We start from the raw sequence: 17,306 nt of genomic DNA on the forward strand, positions 1-17,306 counted from the left end.
GCATCGAGTCACAGGCTTTCTTGTAGTCAATCCAGGCGGTGCACAGGTTGGTCAGTCTGGTCTTACAGTCTCCAGTGACTGCTCCATCTACCACGTGCCTGCTCATCTTAGCTGCTCTGATGCCTGACGGGAGTTTCCATGTTGGACTGAGGAGGGTTATTGGCCGGTGGTTGGATGGGACCGGTCGCTTCCGGGGATCTGCCTTCAGTCAGCCATTCTGGGTGTGTTAATCTTGTTTTAACAGCTTATTTTGAATTAAAGACTTAAAATTAAACCACAAAAAGGAGAAAAAGTTCGTTCTCCGTTTAACAGCTGCTTTTACACAGCTGGGCTTCGCACTCACGGTTGCTAGGCGACATGAGCTACGCAGAGGTGACGGCAGCTGATATGAAGGCTAGCTGCTCACTTCCGGCCTTTGTGGGCTGCGAAAGACGTGGGCCGGGTCCTTCGCAGGATGCAGCCCCTAATTTGGACATTGTGCGTCGATATAATCTGTATGCCGGGAACTCGTGCACTGAGAAACGTTCCACGGTGCAAAGTGCGATTAAAATGCGTTAAAATTTTTAACGCGTTAAAGTCCCACCCCTAATATATATATATATATATATATATATATATATATATATATATATATATATATATATATATATCCTCTTATAACGAGTTAGGCCGAGTTAGGCCTCAAGTACTTTATTTGCCTTACTCACACCAAAGCTATTCTTCACTCCTGGAGCTGATGTACTCAATGCTGTGTGTTGGGTCTGCAAAATAAAGGCAGGGTTTGTGTTCAGTTTGCTTCTTGTCCAAGTGTATTGACAGTCAGTCTGATTATCCAGTGTCTGTGCTGAATAATGCTGCTTTAACTGTTGGATGATTTGGTGAACTGGCTCTGTGTGGTTAAAGGACTGCATGTTTCTCCTATTATCTGCTCTGCTCCAAACTACAAAAACTGATCATCATGACTGAGCTGCTGCCTCAGGTTTCACCCTGAAACAGGTGTATTACACTGAAACTGATGACTCACTCTGAATTACTCTGAGAGACTACAGCCCATGAATGAGGCTGCTTTGAAAATAACATGTGGACCTAAAATAAACTGAGGTTTGCAGAGCTGACATGATCTGAATGTGTTTGCAAGCAGCATGTTGCATTATTACTTCTCAAAAAGATAGTTTGTGGGATAAAACCCACGGTGATAAAGTTATTTATTAACTACTTTTATATTATGAATATATTAACTGCAGTGTATGTATGGTGACTGGGGGCCAAGCCCCCCTAAAGGTCTGATCCTAGAGCCGCCCCTGCTCATCATCCAACCAAATAATTTAAGTCCAAATTTTCAGAAAACAACATGGCAGCACAGACTGAGCAAAGACAGCAAAGGAAAGTTTTATGCAGCACAGTCGGAGGTGTTAGTGGACAAACTGAACATTTCAGAAACAGAAACAAAATTGCAACAGCAAGCCGGCTCACAAAAGGCCCACGTGGAGCACTACGATGGGCAGGGTGAATGCAGATGCCACAACATTACAATAGAAATGGGTAGCTTAAGGAGTCACAAAAAAGCAAGTAGTCATTGATTCTACTTTTGCACGGCCCATCTAGACTCTGTCTTTAATCCAACATCAGCAAATCTAGAGGAAACATCATGAGCTGTCTGACGTCCAGATGAAGAACAATGAGCTTCTTGCTAGTTTTATTGCAGTTATGCACAAACATTTGAAATAGTTTAGTAACAGAGACTCCCTATTATCAAAATACGTCAACAGTAGGGTTAAAGCACCGGCACCTGTCCTTTCAAAATACCCACATTACACCTGTAACAGTCGAGCAGCTCAGATTTGGTTGAACCATTTGAACCCCCCCCCCCCCCCCCTCCTCATCTCATGACTGATGATGAGCTCAACCCACAGCCACCGCTTTCTCTGCTGCTTTTGACCTCTTATTCTCAATATTATTGGCCTAGAAAGTGTTTACTAGTGGCCTCGTTTTAGCGCTGAAGCTACAATTACAAAGCAAACCAATTTCACACGTGGTTAATGCAAGCAGGAGCTGATGTTTCCAGAGGCAGGTCGCTGTTCAGGTTTAGACAGTTCCAGAATTAAGACACATTTCTGGAAATCTTGGACTTTTCAGTGCAAAAAAAAAAAAGAAAAAAATCTGTTTTCAGGAGCGTGCTGTGAAAGCTCAGTGATGGTGTTGTGATGATGTGCAGGTCTGATTGTCTTGGAACAGTCGGCGGTTCCTGAATGGAGTTTGAAAACTGTGCTTTGTGTTTACAGTTTAGAGAAAAGGGCTGAAGGGTTCAAGAAAATGCATTTTAGCAATTTTGAAAAATTGCTGCACAGAAACACAGAGCAGTTTAGAACTGTGTAAATCTTAAAGAAATGATTTTCCCAGCACTGACCGTAACCTCCAATAAAACAGGATGCTCACAGAGAGAGTGAACGAAGCACACTTTAAGGAGGGGTCAAAGGTCGGGTCAAAGGTCAGGTCGAAGCCCCCCCCCCAGGCCTCATCCAGCACAGAGATGATGTGTCCACACAGTTTAGGTTGAGGTGTGCTGTTTTCACAACATGTCATTTTTGGCCTTTTGAAGTACAAAATATTTACAGTATGCTAAAAACTCCTCACAGCTGCTGTACTTACTGTACGCAGTATCTAAATTCTGTTATTATAAAAAATTTTTTTTACTGCAGCTTTATGCCCAGAAAATCTTTTGTCATACTACGATGTAGCGTATGCTCATTGGTGTTTTTATTTGGTTTTTAAATACAGATGAATGTTTTGAGGATATTGTTTGATTATTTCCACAGAAAAGTCACTCGTTCCACAAACGCATTCTGAAAACTGGGTTTCCTGTTTACGCTTTGGAGAAAATGATGGCGGCTTTCAACAAAAGAAATTCAAGAAATGAAAAACTCCAATTTCATGTAATTCCAGTATTTGTGATGCCCAATTTTCACTTCTGCAGCATTAAAGAAGATTTGACAACTTTTGTTGACATTTTCCGTCTCAGGCTGAGAATCGGAAGACAAAATCCACACTGGAACCTCAAGAGGAACCACTTAACGACAACAGTCATGTCACAAATCTGTTTGACATTTAGTGAGATGAGTAATTGGGATTCGTTTGTTGCAAAAAAAAAACATAATACGACTCCAAGAGCAACTGGGCCCAAAAACGCTGCGTGCACTTTTTCTGAAGAACAAAGAGGCGGCAAAATCTTTAAACGGGAAATAAAAAAACTGATGTGAAGGAAGGAAAGATGAATCGAAAACAAAACAAAGTGACAGCAAGTTAATTAGAGATGAGAAAGAAAAGGGATGGGCTAAAAAGCATAAAGTGGAGAAAGGAAACTGAGTGTAAAGAAAGCACAGGATGACCAGCACATTTTTCAGCTGTTTTAGATGATTGTGTAGTTGTTTGATCTCATTTTAGTACTAAAGAATATCATTTAAAAAAAACTATGACGTTATTTAAAAGGTCAATGATGAAAAACAATGCAGTTCAAAGCAGTTCTATAAATGACAGCTAATTTCTTCTTCTTTAAGCTGCTCCCTTTAAGGGGTCGCCACACAGGATCATCTGCCTCCATCTCACCCTTTCCCAGCATCCTCCTCTGTCACACCAACCCTCTCTGTGGTCTTCCTCTTTTCTTCCTGCCTGGCAGTTTCATCTTCAACATCCGTTGTCCACTATTCCCACTATCCCTCATTTCTACATGTCCAAACCATCTCAGCCTTGACTCGCTAATTTTCTCTCCAAACCGCTCAACCTGAACTGTCCCTCTGATGTACTCATTCTTAATCCTGTCCCTCCTGGTCAATCCCAATGAAAACCACCTTCAGCTCAGCCTATTGTCTCCAAACCATACATCACAGAGGGTCTGACTAGTGCAAAATAATATTCTGATCTAAATTTTCCCGTTTTCCCTTTCACATACATGAAATGAAACAAATCCACAAATGCACAGAGGTGTTAACTTCCCCAGATCTCAATCCAACCAAACATCTCCGGGATGTGCTGAACCGACGGGGGCCCCACCTCACAACCTGCACGAGCAGGATCTGCTGCCAACATGTGTGCAGATACCACAGCACACCTTCAGGGGTCTAATGGAGTCCCTGCCTCAAGGGGTCGGGGCTGTTTGGGCAGCAAAAAGGGGACCAACACAATATTAGACAGGTGATCACAACGTTATCCCTGATTGGTGTACACATACACAAATTCACATAAATTACCTTATATACTATGACATAAGACAGAGTTAAAAAATAATTTAAGAAATTGTCTCATGAATATAATGAACCATATTTTGCTTAGTCACTCCACAGACTCACACAAACACAAATGCACCATAAACCTGACAACATTGCCCTCTTCCAAGTGATTTGAGCCCCTTGCACCAGGCTGCAACATTCCCCTGCTGCCACGGGAGTCGGTAGAATTAAAGGTTCAATGACAACTTTATTAGAGGTGAGGGTCTGGAATCTTAACCAATTATAAAGCCTGAATAAATGTCACGCTAATTATTTCCAGAAAACCGTGAAATTGTAGCCGATTCTCCGTGAATAATCTACCTTCAAACATAATTCCACAGCTCAGTGCATGAGATTCATTTAAAAGTGTGTGTGTGTGCAGCATTGCTATGTGTGGTTGATGTAATGGCTAAAGCTACATTCAGGCCTATTTCACAATGACTTAATAGAGCTCTTATCAAGGTGCATAAACTTCATTTGGGCTCCCCTGTTATTTTATTTGGCTGCAGGTTTTTGTGTGGAGCAATCAGTCAGATGTCAGGCCTGAAGGAGCTGCTGGAGCTGCACATCGATTCGGATGAAATTACATAAAGGAGAGGAGAGATGGAGAGGAGAGGAGAGATGGAGAGGAGAGGAGAGATGGAGAGGAGAGATGGAGAGGAGGAGAGGTGGAGAGGAGAGAAGGAGAGGAGAGATGGAGAGGAGAGATGGAGAGGAGAGGAGAGATGGAGAGGAGAGGAGAGGAGAGATGGAGAGGAGAGATGGAGAGGAGAGGAGAGATGGAGAGGAGAGATGGAGAGGGGGAGAGGTGGAGAGGAGAGATGGAGAGGAGGAGAGGTGGAGAGGAGAGGAGAGAAGGAGAGGAGAGATGGAGAGGAGAGGAGAGTAGAGGAGAGAAGGAGAGGAGAGATGGAGAGGAGAGATGGAGAGGAGGAGAGGTGGAGAGCGGGGAATTTATTTTCATTACAAAGTGAGATGTCCCATGTGAGAAAAGCACATGTGACTTCATTCTTACTTAGCATGTGTAGTTTTTGTGTTTCCTGGCAACTGAAGAGGACATGAGTGGAAGCTAAAAGTAAAGTTCAATAATACGTGCTGCATGAGGAACATCCCACAGTCTGTCATCCTGACTGAAGACGACCACAAGTTTGCAACAAAAGCAGGCAGCCAGGACAAGAATAAAGCAGTTTTCACACATGAACTGTGAAAAACGTGGCGGGGAATCAGGTCGGCGCAGAACTGCCCTTTATTGCACAGCCCAGAGCACAAGGCACAGAGGTCTCACTTTTGTAAATGCTTTGGTTTGGAGAAGCGTGCAGGGAGGAGGACGCAGGATTGCTTGCTGTGAATTCACATGTTCTTGTGAAAATTTCAACATGGCCGTCAAAGCATGAAACTACTCAAGAGCCTACAGCCACCACGGCACTTTGAAAGGTAGTGAGGAGGAAATCACCATGAGAATAATGTAATGCAGATGTTTAGTGACGTTAAACCCTGTTCCACATCTCAGGGCTGCATGATAGCATGCTAACATGACAGCATGCTAACATTAGCTATCTAGCACCAAGAGACTTTGGGGAATACCAAAAACTGCAATTCCTCAAATGTCACAGGTAGGGATGGGAATTGATAAGAATTTAGCGATTCCATTATCGATATCACTTATTGACTCTCATTGGGTGAGTGAATAAAATATACTGCAAATGGGTTGGTTTGCATTAACTCTTTTTAATGTAAAGTAAAACAAAATTAAAACTGGTATAAAAAAATAAGAATTCCTCTTTCAAAATGAATACTATTAATATTTTAACATTTTAACATAAAATACAACTGCAAGGTGTGAGAGAAGCAGCCTCTGAGCCAGCCGGACTCTGGCAGTCCTCACCAACTAAATGTTACATGAGACGGAGATTATTCATACAGTATAGTGACAGCAGTACAGCCAAACAGGGTTGCCTCCAGCTGTTTCAAAGTAAAGGTTTGAACGGTGGTTACAGGAAAAAGCGATGCTGCTTTAGACGCCAGAAAAACGTTTCCTTTCACTCCATCCGAGCTCACCGTCTCATAACGGCTCCGCCTTTTTGCGTTTGCTGCGTGTGCGCAGAGTGCACGTAAAACAGTTGCTGCTGTTGTTGCTGAAACACTGAACATAATTTTGTGATGCTTTTTATCTTGATGCTTCTGTCCTGACGCTGTTGGAAATATTCCGAACCAAATAAGGCGCGTGTGATGTAATCACGTAAATGCGACTTCACGTCAGTGGAATCGATAAGTGGAATCATTAAGCAAGCAGACTAACGATTCCAAGGAATTGAATTACTGGGATTCTCGATTCCCACCCCTAGTCACAGGAGGGTGGCTCTCAAACTGAGCCAAACTACAGACACCAAGTTACCATGCTCAGCTTTACCATGGATGTACAGTACCAATCAAAAGTTTGGACACACCTCATTCAATGGTTTTATTTTTTTTCCTAGATTGTTAATTAATACTGAAGTTGTCCATCCACGTGATTCCTTGTGTTCCTTCATAGTCTGGATGACTTCAGTATTAATTTACAATGTAGGAGAAATAAATACATTGAATGAGAAGGCGTGTCCAAACTTTTGACTGGTACTGTATGTTTACAGCTTTGTAGAAACTTAAGTCTCTAGAACTAACCCCACCCCCCCCATGACTTCAGTACAGGAGGTGGCTTCACCCGATTCATTGCAATAAAGCTTAAAACTCTGTTTTTTGAAGGGCATGGCCTCCATGAGTGACAAGCATGGGCTGTTTCAGCATTTCATTAGACTAAGAGTTGCAGGCTTCTTTGAATAGACAAAATTGGCATCATTTTATGTCACAGTGACAACTTACCAACAACTTACCAACCCAGCTGGCTAACAGCGCAAGATCAGTTTGTCCAACTCTGGTCAAAATAACCGAGACTGTGATGACAACACACCAAACTGGAGTCTTAAACATCCATCCATCTTTCAGATAGTTAAAGTGGAAGGAATGTATTTGGTCACAGAGTATTAGGCAAAGAAAAGTGTTTGGTGATCACAACAGTAAAACATTTCCAGGGAGCCGTGATTATTATTGTAACAATGAATTTCAGTTGATTGAACAGACAATTTTGATGACCACACCCTGGCGTGAACACGTAGGCTGTCTGGAGCCCGTCAGGTTCCTTAAATAGGACTTTGTCTCACCAGAATCAATCTGAATCAACATGCCTTCAGGGCCTACTTACATACTCCTCACTCTGCTTCTCCACAGACCCTAAAACAAACTGTTATTTAAAGCCTGCTCAAAACATCACTCAACTTCATAAGTTGTTTACTGCCAGGGTTTCACACTGACTTTTCATAAATTTGACTTAAAAAGGCCCAGATGCAAAGTGAAAGTGGTTTTTGCAGTGGAGAAACATCTCCCCGAGGCCACCGTTTCCAATGTGGAATAAATTATGGATGGCTTTATTTAGGATTATGCTCCTGTGAAGGGAAACAATCAAAGAGACTCCAGCACCGATTTTGTTCTGAAAATGTTTGGAAATCCTGGTAAATGCTGAAAAAGACTTTTTCTATAAACTGCCTGTAAATGTGGAAAATACATATATTTGAGATCTCTGCTAGAGTTTAACCTCTAATGGTCACTGAAAGCACGTCACATGACTGTATGCATTCATATACTGGTTTTGTTACACACATGCAACACTTACACAAAAATATTCATGCACCAATGACAGACCGGGGCAGGTTTGGGACACTTAAACATGCAGACTCAAAATGAACTACCAAGCTTTCTCTCCCTCTTTAGCCTTTTTAGAACAAAATACCAAGAAGTGGTAAGGCGCCTCACTGAGAGGCTAATTAAGTAATTACAGAACTGTTTGTTGCCTTATGTTTTTCTAATTATTGATTAGCAAGTACAATATTCAGTCACTTTGCCCTGTTTTACAGTCTTACCAAATAATGCAGGTTATAAGGTTCCAATGCACACCACTGTATGCTATTGTAATAAATATGGCAAAAAAAAAAAAAAAAAAATCTTTAAAAACAGTTTTATGTCTGTTGCATTGGCTTTGATGTTTTACAGTGGTCACTGAGTGAAGGTCATACTTTATCCACCCTTTTATTTGCAAAGGCATCACTTGTTAAATTCCCCGGTCTCTCTCTTTCATGCCCTTCTATCTTGGCAGCTCAGGGCCTGAAAACTGCTGTTTTCTTTCTAAGTATACCAAGATAGAAACATTAATATTTCAGCTATAAAGAGAAAAATCACATTTGCTGGGCCATAAATGCACGGTGCTCGACGACAGTGTGTTTTATTCTGGTGCAGTCGGCCTTGCCCGCCCGGCTCTCTCTCATATTGATGCAGAATAGAGGGAAGGGCTCTCAGCGCCCTCCTCCAGAACTGAGCCTCTAAATCTTACCACCCCCCCATTTGGGGTTTGGCTTTAGGTCACATTGCTTTCACGCTGTGCGTGTATGTGCGATCCAAAGGAGTCTCTGTGTGTACGTCTCCATCTGCAGGGCGTGCAGGAAACAGCGACCTTCCAAAACAGCATCACGGAGGAAGCGCTTCGCGGTGAGGCGTCGGGATGATTTTATCCATTTCCTTTTAAAAGTCGCAGTGATGTAATAAGTAATGACAGCAAAATTGAACCACAACCTCTGTGACACACACTCAATTGAGGGTAGTGTGGGTTTGTGCATGAGAGCATTTATGGACTTGTGCGCCATCAATGCAATCTAAAATCAATCCATGCGGTTTCTCCATTGTTCTTCAAGGACAGAAGATTCTTTGGGGAGACATAAAAGGTTCCACTGAACGCCTTCTGTTCTGGAGGGACGTCATTGATCTGATGCTGGTGTCTGGATAGCTGCTCTCCCACAGCCCTTACATTTATTCTTATAGTCCCATAGTCTCAAACATACTATTTAGGATGTTTTAGATATTTATGTTATATTTATATGATAAATAATGCAAAGGTTAAAAATAAATATTTATCCTAGCAATGACCAGTAATATACAGTAAATAAGCAATAAATTGCTATCAATTTACCGTTGAACTCGACTCCAACTAAATATATTGTACACATTTTGCAAATAAAAAATGTGCATGCAGAATTGTTTATTTATTTCACCTTCTAATTTTTCCATGCTATTCTGAAATTAGTACGACTCCAGAGGTTTCAACCCTGTGAGATTCATTCAGAGAGAAATAAAAATAAGGCAGAAGTAAAGAAGCAAAGAGCTGAGGGTGAGTCTGAACTCACAACCCTTTGTTTGTTCAAACCACCGCATCACAAACCCACAAACCAGCGACTCCACGTGGAGAAGTTTCATCTGTACCAAAATCTAACACCTGACTTTTTAAAGGAGGACTTGAACCATGTGATTTTGGTTAGTATGAAATATGTTTCTTCATCAGAGGGCACCAAAAGCAATAAACTAAACACAATGGAAAACTCCAGCATCCTACACACTGAGCAGTCACAAAATACTGCTAATATTTTACATTATTATTATTAGCTGTGCAGCACAGTGGCATCTTTAGAAAACTGTAAAGAATAAGCAACGTTACCTCACTGTGATAGCTTCCTGTTGTTAACAAAATGCTTCTGGTATAAATAAAGATGTTTAAGAGTCTGATGAATAATTATTATAATTTTTTCCATTAAATAGATGGTTGTCATATACTGCTTTTCTACTCTACCCAAGCATTCAAAGCACACACACACACACACACACACACACTCCGATGAACACATTGGGGTTCGGTATTCTGCCCAATGATACTTTGGCATGCAGAGCGGAGCAGCCAGGGATCGAACCAACAACCTTCTGATTAAAGGGTGACCTGCTGTACCTCCTGAGCCACAACCTCCCATAAAAATTAAAACATAAAATAAACTGAGCTGTGTAGACAGAACAGTGAATGCTTGTTTCATTTAAAGGTTTAAGCTACGAAGCTCCTCAAAGAGTTACATTTTAACAAGGACGAGCTTCAAAACTAGTGGAGAGGTCTCAAATTCCTCCTCTGTCAACCTCGTGACAGTCATAATTCTGCACACTGAAGGTCAAACATCGAGGTTCAACATTAGGTGGGACTTATCTTTAACGTGTCCTCCCAAAAGAGCGCGAGCTGCTGCAGCACGAAGCCCGCACCTCACTCTGCCAGCGAGACCACACTGAATAACACCGCCATCGATCTCCACTGTTACTAATCCCTGCAGCATTAGCTCATCTGCCAATACGTCAATAATTAAGCTGAACTAATGCGGAATATAAACTGCAGAAAAACACATTTACAGTGTCTACAAAAAATGAAATTTCTGTCCTTGGGAAGAATTAATATTATAAAAATACCTTCAGCAACAATAATGGAGAGAAGAGAAACTGCAGATGCACTCCTCCCAGAGAGATTTATTTTTCCAATTAGGAAGTGATTTTTAGGAAGATGGGGAGAGTGAGAAACGGTAGAGACGAGTCAAAAAGGACACCTTCGTATTTTCTATCACTGATTAGCTGCAATTTCAAAAAAATCTGCATCTATTTGATTTTGAAGAGACACTGGGGACTTCCTGTGCCACACAAAGAGCTGAAATAAAAGGCACCTTTAATGAGTTTCATGCATTAACTAAAACAGATATCCCTGACATTGTTTAAATGCAAATTTTAAAACATAATTTCTTGCGTTGCGTAATCACAGACAGCGTTTTGCTGGTCTCAAACACAGGCTGCAATTACACGGACATTCAGAGATTTGGTTACTCACAGAATGATGAGCCGCCACTGAAATGATACTGTTAGCTGACTGTATTGGAAGAACTGTATATTGTCCCATAAGATAAAAGCTATAATTAAGAATAACATGTTTCTAAATGAAGCGCTGTCTGGATACGTAGACTATAAACACTACAGTGACAGGTACTCATCTTAGTGCTGCATCTTACCTTCTGCGACTGCTCAGAGATTTCATACAATATTTCAGAAGTTCATACAGCGTGGCGCTGGAAAGGGTGTTAAACTAAACCACCAGTAACCACGACCTTCACTAGGTAAGTAATCTCTATGAACGGGTATCTGCAGCAGCAGCCTGCTCGTATACTGTAGCTCTGTAGCATTTACTGAAAACTATCATGTTGCAAAAATGTTGCCAGCAGGTTCAGATCGTGTGAGTTAAGTCACACTAGCAACAGCTGAACTGCACTGTTTAAATCTGCATGTCTGTGATTGGCTGAGACCTATAGCATTAATGTAAAGGCCCAATCTGGACTATGAGCACAAATTATTTCCTTACTGGCTGATTTGGTGGTTATTAGTTTGATCATCTCCCACTTTCAGTCTTATATGGTTACTTGTTGAGTCATTTCAGTTATAAAGTGCTACTTCTGTATTCAAAAGGAGTCCAAAAGTAAGAGCTATTCATAATTAATAATACACTCAGGGTAGAATAACTTTTTTCTCCTCTCTATTTGCGATATGACAAAGAAGGTGAAAATAAACGGCTTGGCCAAAATCGAACATAACGTCTCCATTTCCCAGCAGCAGAGGTACAATTCACTGAGGCGGTGTAATCTTGTGGGCTGTGGTGGCGGTGTTAAATGGAGTCTGGGCCAAGCCTAAAAACTTCTTTAAAGAGCACCTACTGAGAGGCTGACATGCCAAGAACTGACCCGGAAAAGCCCCAAAACCACCACATGCACGCTGGGAGCTCCTTAAGTATAAAGCTTCTGCATGCGGTGACAAGTGCAGAGTGCCACCTCCATCCATTTTGTCAGCGTGACCTTTCATACGCTGCAGAAACCAACATTCATGGTGACACTGCAGTCATCAGAAATATACCAAGCATCTACACTTTTAGGGAGTGAATAAAGACAAAGTAGAAAAGTGCGTGATGTGAAGGTGACAGACTCCTGAAACTTTTGCTGTTACTGTATCTGTGCTGTTCTATATACACTTGATTTCCACTCTGAATGATTCCCCTTAAAAATCCTTTACAGGAAGCAATTTTTCAGATCACACGTGGATTTATGATGCAAATATCTCTATATGAAGCAATCACATCACCCCTGTGCGGCTGCATTTTGTCTTTTGGACTATTACTACTACTACAATCCTGGACCACATGAGAATAAATAATGAATTTTGCTGCTCAAGCTTTGCAACGTAGGCGACGCTCTTTGGCCGATTTCCACTCCACTGAGGTGACTGATAGATCGACAGATCCTTTACGTATCCCCCAAAGGGGAAATGCAAATATCAAGCAGCTCCATTTAAAAACAAACATTCCTCCAGTCATAACCATAAATAAATGAACTGATCCAATAGTGGTAAAAACAGGGATAAAAAATACAATAAAAACAGGATAAAAGATTGCAGCAGGAAGTGAAATGTGTGTGAGTGAGAGATCATGATTTGAGTATCTTTGTCCCCACTGCAGTCTTTTGCAGTGGGGACAAAGGACGTCCTAAACTGCTCAGACCTGCAGCGCAATGACAGGAGCCGTCTGCCACTGCTGCTGTAGGGAGTGTCTGCTGTTGCCCATTACAGCTTTCAGTTTGTTCAATGTGACCCTCTCCACCACAGTCTTTAGTGAGGCCAGCCTCCTGCCATCACCGGGCCGCTTGGTGTTTTTGTCCGTCGGGGTGCCCCTCCAGCACACAGCAGCGGAGGTGAGAGCGCTGGCCACCGGAGTGCGATAAAATACATGCAGCATCTCATCACACAGACCAAAGGCCCTCAGCCTCTGCAGGAAGAAGAGGCGGCTCAGCTGCAGCTTGTACAGCGCAGTGGTGTTCAGGGACCAGTCATTCACTAGGACCCCTGTTGAATTTAGTGGCATTGGCGTGGCCCACGAGGACCCCGCCTTTGCTCTTGCCGCTCATCTCCTTACCTGGACTTACCCGGCCCGCACGATACTGCAGCCAGGTGAGTCCACACAGGAGTCAGTCATGTTTTCATTCAGCCATGTTTCCATGGAGCACGACACACTACACTCCTGGTGGAGTCGTCGTTTTCGCACCAGTGCCTCCAACTCGTTACACTTGTTGACGAGTGAGTTGACATTTCTGATGAGAAGTGATGGCAGGACCGGTTTGTACTTCCACCTACTAGTCTTCACCTGCAGCCTCTGAACGGCATCCTCAGCTCTGCTGGTATCAGGTGACTGCTCGTAGCAGAGCCAGGAGATCATCGCTTGCATACACTACTTTCCCCAAAATCATGCACATCAAAAGCAGCTCCCTCTCTCAGGAGTTACTCAGACTTGCTGCTACATGGTATGATTGAATTTCTATATTACCTTCCTCTGCAGTGGCAGGTACAGCGTGTTTCACTGTTTAATAGATGCTTTCCATTTAGATCACAAATTATATTTGATATAAGAAATGTAAAAAAAACTTTACTGAATGTAATGAATACTATGGTGACATCATTCAGCACTTTGCATCCACAGAGCGTACGGTTCGTCCCCCCCCCCCCCTTTAAAACTCTGAAAAGTAATTGGAGAAAAAAAGTTATATAAAGCAAAGAGTGTGTGAGTCTGAAGTAATGTTTTTAAAGCTGAGCAGAGTGTGAACATGAAAGAATTGTTGTATTATTTTCTCAGAAGTTTGGAAGCTGCGATACGTGTTTGATCTCTTCTTCATCTCTCTCCATCGTCTCTTCTTTGTCTTGTTTTTGTCTGTGGTTATAAAATGTATCTGTGCAATATAAATTTTTTCATTGCTCTCCTGGTTTAGCTAGAATAACACTTTAAATATGAATTATCTTTTTCATCGTGTGAAGTCTTCATTATTATGCCAGCAGGGCTTTACAAGTTCAAGGTAGTCACTTTCTGATAAGAGTTGGTTTCTTCTTGATACATTGTAAATTATCTTTTGCATTAAATTTCTCTTTCATATTTTTTCTCGCAGTAACAAATAAGTTTAAAATATTGTGATTAATTCCTCTCTCGCCTATCTTCAAACTGCCTTCAGTGGCTCTTTCTGCTTTTCAAAAGCTGTAAGCTACATGCTGTAACATAAGACTCATTTGTAAAGAAATGTTTTTCAGTCATTTCCCTTGAGGACCTCATTGCATAATGCATAAATGCATACTGCTGCCTGGGTAAAAAAAAGCCTGAAAACCTTCAATTTGTTTATCTGAGGCAATTTCTGTATTAATTTTTCCTGGTGAACTTCTGATTAACAACCATTTGCACAAATGAAGTAGGTTCCTGTGATGGACAGTGTGTGAGATTTTCAGTTATTAAAAGTCAGCCACGATAAATCAGAAGGTTTCATTTTAACGAACACCTAAATATCCCCCGGAAGAATTTTATTTAACTTGCAGGTCAAAAAGTTTCCATCTGCTCATCGTGGGCGTGAATTAGGGCTGGGCGATATATCGAGTTTTTAAGAAATATCGATATATTTTCATACGCGATATTAAGATGAGCCAATATCGTTTATATCGATATAGTCTATGTCGCGTTACAATCATACTTGTAGATCCACCGGATCACCTTTCTCTTCTCCCAGTTTGTCTGCACAGCTTCACTCTGCCCCGTCTCTCTCCACTTCACCCGTAAATCATGCAGGAAGCGAGCGCATGGCGGTGTCGCCAACTCAGCGACTTTGTTGGTAGATTTAGCGGCTTTTCAGACCCCACTGGCGACTTTTCTTTTTTTTCCCAAAAAGCGACTAGCGACAAATTTAGCGACTTTTGCAGGTGACGTTGGCGACGTTTGGAAACCTGAAATCCTCCGCCGTCACCGTGTTTTCCGCACATACAGCCTTTGTACTTCGCTTTGCCATCTCCAAGAGTACCTGCCTGCAGGTAAGAGGGCTCCTGATGCAGCCGGCGGATACGTAGATGCCGCATTGAGCGGGTGGGCCTCTCGCTGTGATACGTCAGTGCAGGTGTCTGTGGATTTACTGAGATGGCTAAAATCCTGCTGACTGAAGGATGGAGTTTTGTTCATTCAGACTGTTTACATGTTTTGTTATTTGCACAGAGTACTGGATGTACAGGAGTACACACAGGAGGAAGTACTTTGGTGAAGTCTACTTCACTGCAGACTGGCTTTTTAAAGAGTAGGTCAGCCTTTTGCTGTTTCTGCTCTGGATCTTCTCTGTTTACATTTTAATAGCACAGCTGTGAGTCTGTTGTTATGGAGGAAAAAGCATTAATTTATTTGAGGAGCATTATTATTAAATTATCCAATAGTTTATTTTTGAGCAATTTCTCATGTACATCTACAACTGAATGTTAATAAAAGTGCCTGTGACATCTGGGACACGTAGCTTTGACTCTGAAGGGCCTTTTTGTTTATCAGGATATATATATATATATATCGTATATTGACATTCAGCTCAAAAATATAGAGATATTATTTTTGGTCCAGATTGCCCAGCCTTAGCGTGAATGCCACCGTAATTTTGGGCTTTTATTCATTTCTTTGAACGGTTCTTTTTCCAGCGTGTAACGATTGTACAGAATACACCTGTAAACACTTTAAGAAATGTTTTTTTCTAATAACTTTTGTCTAACATCTCCCAAAAACGGCTGCCCCTCCCTGAGCCTGATCCTGCCAGCGGTCTCTTCCTGTTAAATGGGAGTTCTTGCTCCCCACCACGGCCAAGGGCTTCCTCAGGGTCTGTGATATTGTCTTTACCTCACAATAGAAAGCAACTAAGCTAAAGCGGCTCTACAAAAATTACATTAAATTTAAATGATTTTAGGGCGGCTGTGGCTCAGGAGGTAGAGCAGGTCACCTACTAATCAGAAGGTTGTTGGTTCGATCCCTGGCTGCTCCGGTCTACATGCCAAAGTATCCTTGGACAGGATACTGAACCCCGAGTTTACCTCTGAGTTTCCCAGCATGTGAATGTTAGATAGAAATGTGCTATATAAGAACCAGACCCTTCCCCATTGATTTTTACACCACAGGGGTGCAGAGAGGTGTACATCATCTCATCTATGTCATACTTTTAGTGTTTGTCCCAGTGGCATGGTAGCTCAGTGTTAAAGAACAAGATAATGGGACTCATTTATAACCACTGTGCAGGCACAGAAAGCCCGAAGCAGCTATATAGCAATTTTTTTTTAATCCTAATTAGGGTTGGATGGTTTTCTCCATTGTGTGGTCATCCCATCATCCACATTATCAGAGCCACTGCCGCTCTGAGAGAGAGACTCAGGGGCGCTTAATTTTCACTTCCCCAAGAGGAGAACCTCATTCAGATACAGTGATAACTGATTCAGTGACCAACTACCTTTGAATTACTGACTTGTACTTCACTCTGTTTCACTGCAGCAAGCAAACAGCAAGCTGCACACAGAAAGGTCCCAGGCTGGATTTGAACCCACGACCTTCTTGCCGCTCCTCAAATGTACGTTCATTTAAAAAAGCTGAAGACCTGCGAGCATCAGCTTACACACCGCGGTGCAATTCTCAGTTATATGTGGAGACGCCAAAATGGGGCCACGATGGAGCCACGATGGATCCATGATGGAGCCATGATGGAGCCATGACGGAGCCATGATGGAGCCATGATGGAGCCATGATGGAGCCATGACGGGGCCATGATGGGGCCATGATGGAGCCATGATGGAGCCATGATGGAGCCATGATGGAGCCATGATGGGGCAGATTAAATTTAATTTGAATCGAATAATACTGATAACACTGCTTACAAGCTTAATATCAGTTCACTGGAAATCATCGCCCATCAGGACAACCTGAACACATGAAGAACACCTGTGTGAAAGCACACCTGCACAGAGCCAGCTGTGACCTTTATGCTTGCGATAGCAAACCGAAACTCTTTCACAGCCATATTTCAGCTAGAAAACACATCAGATATCTCAAACCTCACACCAAATTCAGTTTGATGCTTCATCAGTGCGGTCTCACTATCACATTTATCATTTATGTTTCCTTTATTTTGCCCATCGATAAAAGCAGGCTGGATAACAGAAACACTTCTCTGTATAATGCAATACAAGCTGCCGCTGCCAAAATGATCTCACTGTCGAACCTTCGACATCACATCAGAGCCTCCA

The 17,306-nt window shown here is 42.1% G+C and overlaps 1 protein-coding gene across 3 annotated transcripts in view; it reads right to left on the bottom strand.

Annotated features, from left to right (window-relative positions):
• LOC115778558 (uncharacterized) overlaps positions 1-17,306 on the bottom strand; it is a 90,392-nt gene that overhangs the window by 46,698 nt on the left and 26,388 nt on the right. The window lies entirely within an intron of this gene.

Source organism: Archocentrus centrarchus, chromosome 4 (assembly GCF_007364275.1).
Source record: "Archocentrus centrarchus isolate MPI-CPG fArcCen1 chromosome 4, fArcCen1, whole genome shotgun sequence".
In the NCBI taxonomy this organism is placed as follows: domain Eukaryota; kingdom Metazoa; phylum Chordata; class Actinopteri; order Cichliformes; family Cichlidae; genus Archocentrus; species Archocentrus centrarchus.